We start from the raw sequence: 7,450 nt of genomic DNA on the forward strand, positions 1-7,450 counted from the left end.
AGGACCTAGAGGGCCATATATGACCTCAAGGCTGCAGGTTCCCCAGCCCTCTTTTAGATCTTATTGCCTCACAAGCAGGTGCATATACTCTTATCAACCAATCCTGTTGCTCCTATATCAACCAATCTGGAATGATTTTGACCAGTATTCACAATATCCAAGAAGATATAGATAGAACCCAGACACTACTTAATACCTCAGATTATGCACATCATGCGAGCACTTCCTAATGGGACTCCTCTTCCTGGTTCTTGTGGTTGACATACTGGTTCCATAACACTGGTCTTTTTGCCATATTGCTTAAATGGACTGTCATTATCCTACTCCTTATGATGGAAATCCCTTGCTTCCTTAACTGCTGCAATGAATTATACTCAAACATAGGATCTAATTTAGTCCCTGAAAGAATTATGTTGGCCCAAGAAAGTAATAATCAGGAGCATGAATATGCAGAGTTGGATTATAGAAGAATGTTTCATTTTTAACTTTATTGCTCTGTTCATGTTTGTTCCCTGCTTTGTAAGCCTCTTAATAATAGATATAGTGTCTCTGAAAATGTTTCCCAAATATTTCCCAGACTCCCACCCAGTCACCATCTCTAACTATATGCAACCTCCTCCTCCCATTCCTGTGCTTCATCACTTGGAATTCCACAGTTGCACTATCAAACGGCCAAGCCTCATTATATCCTGAACTGCCAAGTCTGTGGAGATGTTGCTTGTAGTTTTATCATTATGGAGTTGTTTCCTGTGAAGTTTGTAAAAAAAAAAATATTAGGAGAACTGTTGTTAAGGGTCACCATCTGCTTGTGTGTTGTACTTGGAGAAATGATTGTTTGATAAATTTCATAGAAGGATCTGCCCACCATGTCACCTAAGGAAGTGCTGCCAGGTTGGCATGGTCATTTGAGGATAGAATTTTGAAAGGATTGTTATGTTCAAAGCATTAGATGCTATTTTAGGTAAGGGACAATCCCCTGATCAGGTAGATCAACCTGGTGGAATCTGCTCTAATTCAGGTAACCAAAGATCTTTCCCTAGAAATAGGAAAGTTAACTAGATTATCAGTGATTCAATCACTCCCTTTCAGAAGCATGCAAATTCATTGGCACTATTGGTTAAACAGACATTAGAGTAACAGAAGGAATTTGATGAATGATTCACGAATGACAAAATCTTTTAAGGATCAAAGTGGGGGAATTGAAAAGTGTTATTTTGGAATAAGTTTTAAGTGTGAGGTTTTTAAAATCAATTCTGAAGAATAGCTCTGATTTGAACTTATTATAGATCTTCAGGCTCTGTCAAACTACATTCTACCAATAGAGGCTGTAAACCTAGGTTCCCCATTTTGCTAACCTCAAAAATTCCTGATTTTGTAATATTCTCCATGTTACTCAAGATTTTGTAACTTTGATTCCCTTTTTGTAGTCCCCTTTACTGACTGTAAAAGAGCTCTATAAAACCCTCAGGGTATCCTTGGTTTCTGAGGAGTCATAGATCCCATGTATTGGCATTGCTTAACTTTGTCAATAAATTGATTATGCTCAGTATTCGGAATCTTTTCATGTCAAATTCCAATCTCTACACATCATAGACAGAGAAATCTTCTGAGATTTTTCTCTGGATGATTTAAAATTAATGAATGAGGACTTCCAGTGTCAAGATGGAGGAGTGAGGAAGGAAATTCCTAGGAGTCCTCCCAAAATCCCCTTAAAATAACCTTGAAAAATGCCTCAGAACCAATTTAGGAGCAAGGAAGCAACTTACCAGTACAACAGGAAAAGTCTGTCTCACTGGTGGGAGAAGGGAGCTCAGTTAGAGAGCAACAGTGGCACTTCAAACCCCAAGGGGGTCTGTAGTAAGGCTCCATGCCTCAGAGCAATCCACCAGCAGACCTGTCCATGCAAGCAGTGGTCTCAGAGCAGCAGCATAACAAGGTCCCATGCCCCAGTGCAGGCCATCAATGCAGCCCTGACAAATTGCTGACCAACAGCAAGATCTCAACCATGGGGTTGACAAACAGCAAGACCCCCCATCCTCCCCCGTGCAAGTCAGTAACTCAGATGCAAGACCCAGCACAAGAAACTTGGAATAGTGCAGGCACAGAGCCCAATTCTTACTTAAAAATACAAAGTCACAAAATAGGCAGAAAATGGGGAAAAAAACACATAAGAATCCAACTATAAGATGTCATATATGGGGCAGCTAAGTGGTTTAGTGGATAGAGCACTGGTCCTACAGCATGAGGACTTGAGTTCAAATCTAGCTTCAGACACCCGATACTTACTAGCTGTGTGACCCTGGGCAAGTCAGTTAACCCCAATTGCCTCACCACAAAAATAAATAAATAAAAAGATGTTATGGTGACAGGGAATATTGAGGCATAAACTTGTAAAATGACAACAGTGTCAAAGTGGCTACATGCAAAGCCTCAAATTGGTCTTAGGACAAGAAAGAACTCCTGGAAGAGCTTAAAAAGGCTTTCAAAAATCAAATAGGAAAAGTAGAAGAAAAATTGAGAAAAGAAATGAGAACAATGCAAGAAAATCATTAAAAAATGTCAATCGCTTGTTAAAAAAAACACAAAAAATGGGAAAAAATATACAAAAATTCAGCAAAGAAAATAACTCCTTAATAATAGAATTGGCCAAATGGAAAAGTAGGGACAAGAGCTCACTGATGAAAATAAGTCTTTAAAAATTAGAATTGGGCAAGTGGAAGTTAATGACTCTGAGACATCAAAAAATGAAAAAACCAAAAGTTTTTTTATTGTATTTATTTATTTATTTTTAGATTTTGACATTCATTTCCACAAAATTTTGAGTTCCAATTTTTCTTCCAATCTCTCCCCTCCTCCCACCCCCTAATACCTTGCATTCTGATTACCCCTTCCCTCAATGTACCCTCCCTTCAATCACACACCACCCTTCCCTTATCCTTCTCCCTTTTCTTGTAGGGCAAGATAAATTTCTATACCCCATTACCTGTTTCTTATTTCCCAGTTATATGCAATAATAATTCTCAACATTCGTTTCTAATACTTTGAATTCCAACTTCTCTCCCTCCCTCCCTCCCTCCCTCCCTACTCATCCCCAGTGAGAAGGCAAGAAATTCAATACAGGTTATATATGTGTCGTTTTGCAAAAGACTTCCATAATAATCATGTTGTGTAATACTAACTATATTGCTCTCTGTCTTACCCTGTCCCCCCCCTTTTTTATTCTCTCATTTGACCTTGTCCCTTCCCAAAAATATTTACTTCTAGTTACTCCCTTCTCCCATTTGTCCTGCCTTCTATCATTCCCTTCACCCCACTTGTCCCCTCCTCCCCTACTTTCCTGTAGTGTAAGATAGATTTTCATACCAAATTTAGTGAGCATGTTATTTCCTCCTTAAGCCATATGTGAAGAGAGTAAGCTTCACTTTTCCCCTCTCACCTTCTCCCTTTTCTCCTCCATTGAACAAGATTTTTCTTATCTCTTTTATGAGTTATAGCCTGCCCCATTCCATTTCTCCCTTTCTCCTCCCAGTATTTTCCTCCCTCACCCCTTAATTTTTATTTTATTTTTTTTAATGGATACCATCTTTTCTGATTCAACTCAACCTGTATTCTCTGTCTATGTGTGTGTGTGTGTGTGTGTGTGTGTGTGTGTGTGTGTGTGTGTGTATAATCCCTCCACCTACCCAAATACTGAGAAAAGTCTCAAGATTTACAAAGATTATCTTTCCATGTAGGAATGTAAATAGTTCAGCTTTAGAAAGTCTTTTATAATTTCTCTTTCCTGTTTACCTTTTCATGCTTCTCTTGATTCTTGTGTTTGAGAGTCAAATTTTCAATTCAGTTCTGGTCTTTTCATCATGAATGCTTGAAAGTCATCTATTTCATTGAATAACCATTTATTCCCTTGAAGTATTATACTCAGTTTTGCTGGGTAGGTGATTCTTGCTTTTAATCCCAGTTCCTTTGACTTCTGGAATATCATATTCCATGCCCTTTGATCCTTTAATGTAGAAGCTTCTAGATCTTGTGTTATCCTGATTGTATTTCCACAATACTTGAATTGTTTCTTTCTAGCTGCTTGCAATATTTTCTCCTTGACCAGGGAACTCTGGAATTTGGCCACAATGTTCCTAGGAGTTTCTCTTTTCAAGTCTCTTTCAGGAAGTGATTGATGGATTCTTTCAATATTTATTTTGCTCTCTGGTTCTAGAATATCAGGGCAGTTTTCCTTGATAATTTAATGGAGATAATGTCTAGGTTCTTTTTTAGATCATGGCTTTCAGGTAGTCCCATAATTTTTAAATTGTCTCTCCTGGATCTATTTTCCAGGTCAGTTGTTTTTCCAATGAGATGTTTCACATTATCTTCTATTTTTTTAAACTTTTGGTTTTGTTTCTAACTTCTTAGTTTATCTCATAGTCATTAGCTTCCCTGAACTCGATTCTCTCTTTTAAAGAACTATTTTGTTCAGTGAGCTTTTGAACTTCTTTTCCATTTGGCTAATTCTGCTTTTTAAAGCCTTCTTCTCCTCATTGGCTTTTTGGACCTCTTTTTCCAATTGAGTTAGCCTTAGCATTATTTTTGGTTCTTCTTTAGCTGGCTATTGACATGCTTTTCAAGCTCTTCTATGGCCTGAGCCCATTCATATTCATTTTGGAGGTACTGGAGACAGAGGCCTTGACTTCCTCTGATAGTATACCTGGTTCTTCCTCATCAAAAAGGGTGGAAGGAGACACTTGTTCACCAAGAAAGTAACCTTCTATGGTCTTATTTTTTTCCCCTTTTTTGGGCATTTTCTCAGCCAGTTACTTGACTTCTGGTTCCTTTGTCAAGAGGAGTGTGCTAGTACTCCTCCTCTCCCCAGTATGTGCTCAAGGCTAAGATCCAGATCAGCTGCTCAGTTCTGCCAGGGGCTTTAAGCTGAGCTGCCTGGACAATGGACCCAGGCTGCTTCCATGTAGCCATCTTCCCCCTGCTGCCACTGCCTGGGGCCAGTGCTGGGGGAACCCTATTCCCCTCTCTGCCAGCTGGGAAAGCCCTACCCACACTGACCTTTGGAGCTTTCTTTGTTGCTTGTGGGTTGAGGGATCTGGGACCCTCCCTGCTGGGAATTCTGCCCCAGGTCTGTTTGGGTCCTGTTCCTCCCAGTGCTGCATGGCCAGATCTGGGCTCTGCTCTTCTCAGAGTTCTGTGAGATAGACCTTTGCTGTCGGCCTTCCAGGTTACCTTTGGCTGGAAACCTCTTTCACTCTGTTGTTCTGTGGCTTGTGCTGCTCTAGAATTTGTTAAGAGTCATTTTTTACAGGAATTTTGTGGGCTGTGGGGGAAGTGCTAGAGTATATGTGTCTTTCTACTCTGCCATCTTGGCTCAGCCCCCAAAAAAGTTTTAAAAAAGAAGAAAATGTGAAATTTTTCATTGGAAAAACAACTGACCTAGAAAATAGATCCAAAAGAGATAATTTAGGAATTATTGGATTACCTGAAAGTCATGATCAGAAAAAGAGCCTAGACATCATTTTTCAAGAAATTATCAATAAAAATTTCTCTGATATTCTAGAACCAGAGGGCAAAACAGAAATAGAAAGAATCCGTTAATCATCATCTAAAAGAGATCCCAAAATGAAAGCTCCCAGGAATATCACAGCAAAATTCCAGAGCACTCAAGTAAGGATAACACACTGCAGGAAGCCAGAAAGAAACAATTCAAATACTGTGGAACCACAGGCAGGATTACACAGGATTGAGCTGTTTCTACATTAAAGAACCAGAAGGCTTGGAATATATTCAGGAAGGCAAAGGTATCAGGATTACAATAAGAATCACCTACCCAGTAAAATTAAATACAATTCTTTCAGGGAGGGAGTAGGAGGGAGGAGGGAATGAAAATTTAGTGAAATAGAGTATCCCTAATTAAAAGATCAGAACTGAATAAAAAATTTGATGTTAAAATACAAGACTCAAGAGAAACATAAAAAGGTAAAAAAAAAAATAAACAAGAAAGAGAAAAGACAAGATATTCAATAAGGTAAAACTGTTTATATTTTAATATGACAAAGACGATATTTGTAATTCTTAAGAACTTTGTCACTATAAGGGAAATCAGAAGGAGTATATATAGGCAGAGGATGCAGGTATAAGATGACTATGCTAGGATGATATCTAAAAAATAAAATTAAACGGTGAGAAAGAAGATTGCACTGGGAGAAGGGAGAAGGGTAAGATAGAAAGGGATAAATTATCTCATGTATGTTCATCCTTCATTGCCAAAGAAGACCACACCATCAGAGAAATAATGACATGACTTGCACTTGACTTTGTTTTTGAATGAGAGAAGGCTGTGTAGGTCACCAGCCTCACTTCTCCTCCAGAGCCATCTGAATCCAGTGACCAGATATTCATCAGGATAACTGGAGATGACCCAATGAGCAATCGGATGAACAATTGGGGTTAAGTGACTTGCCCAAGGTCACACAGTTAGTGAGTGTCAAGTATCTGAGGTGAGATTTGAACTCAGGTCCTTCTGATTCCTGTGCTGGTGCTTTATCCACTACACCACCTAGCTGCCCCAAATTATCTCACATAAAAGAGATGTGAAAGAGCTATTACTTTGGAGAAATGGCAGACAATGCTTGAACCTCACATCAGAATTGACTCAAAGAAGGAATGATACACACTCAGTTGGATGTAGAACTCCATCTTACTCTATAGAGAGGTAAAATGGGACAGAACTTCTGTTTTCTATGTAACAAACTTAACTTTCTCCCTGTCTCTCTCTCTCTTTCCCTCTCTCTCTCCCTGTCTCTCTCCCTCTCTCCCCCACCCCTTTCAGAGTTAAATGCTAAAAGTTTAGCTTCCCTATTAATCACTTTTAGTTAAAGAAAAACTCTGAGATAGAGTTTAGAAGGGCAATACTCTGATGAAACATTCTAATTCTAAGGAAGTTGCTGTCTCAGCACCACCTGCAAATCACTTTGTGCCAAGGAAGCTTGTTATCCCTTATGATTTCAGTTCCTGAGAAGCTCCATAACTGTGTGCTATCCTTGAAGGCAGATAAACTGACTTTGTCCCATCTTAACTTCACCCGTGTTTTATCTCATTTCCAGGAGTCTTCTGCTCCTGTCCAGTATCAATGACCTTGGGATGCAGCTGGGTCTCATATATTCATAAAACATTCCTTTAATACAGATAAATGTGTTCTTCATCCCCCATTTGTCTGTATGCCCACTTTCATTAATATAACCAATCATGATCTCTCACCCCCATAATGTTGCCAATCCCATAACCAATAGTATATCTTCACCTACTCTCTACTGTTTTTTCCTCTATGCCTATAAAAAGGAGTTGTATCTCTAATTCTAGGGTTTTCGCCAAAGGCAGTGCCATTGACCCATCCTTTATTAATAGGTTCAACAGCCCCATCTGACTCAGAGAAAATTACCTCAGTCTACCT

The 7,450-nt window shown here is 39.1% G+C and overlaps 1 long non-coding RNA gene across 1 annotated transcript; it reads right to left on the reverse strand.

The window, feature by feature from the left end:
* Positions 1-474: 474 nt before the first annotated feature.
* On the reverse strand, positions 475-1,894 carry LOC140504909 (uncharacterized). Its single transcript, XR_011967281.1, has 2 exons — positions 1,767-1,894; positions 475-747 (listed from the first exon to the last, which is right to left on the reverse strand). It is a non-coding gene; the product is annotated as an uncharacterized lncRNA (long non-coding RNA).
* Positions 1,895-7,450: the final 5,556 nt, after the last annotated feature.

Source organism: Notamacropus eugenii, chromosome 5 (genome assembly GCF_028372415.1).
Source record: "Notamacropus eugenii isolate mMacEug1 chromosome 5, mMacEug1.pri_v2, whole genome shotgun sequence".
NCBI lineage: Eukaryota > Metazoa > Chordata > Mammalia > Diprotodontia > Macropodidae > Notamacropus > Notamacropus eugenii.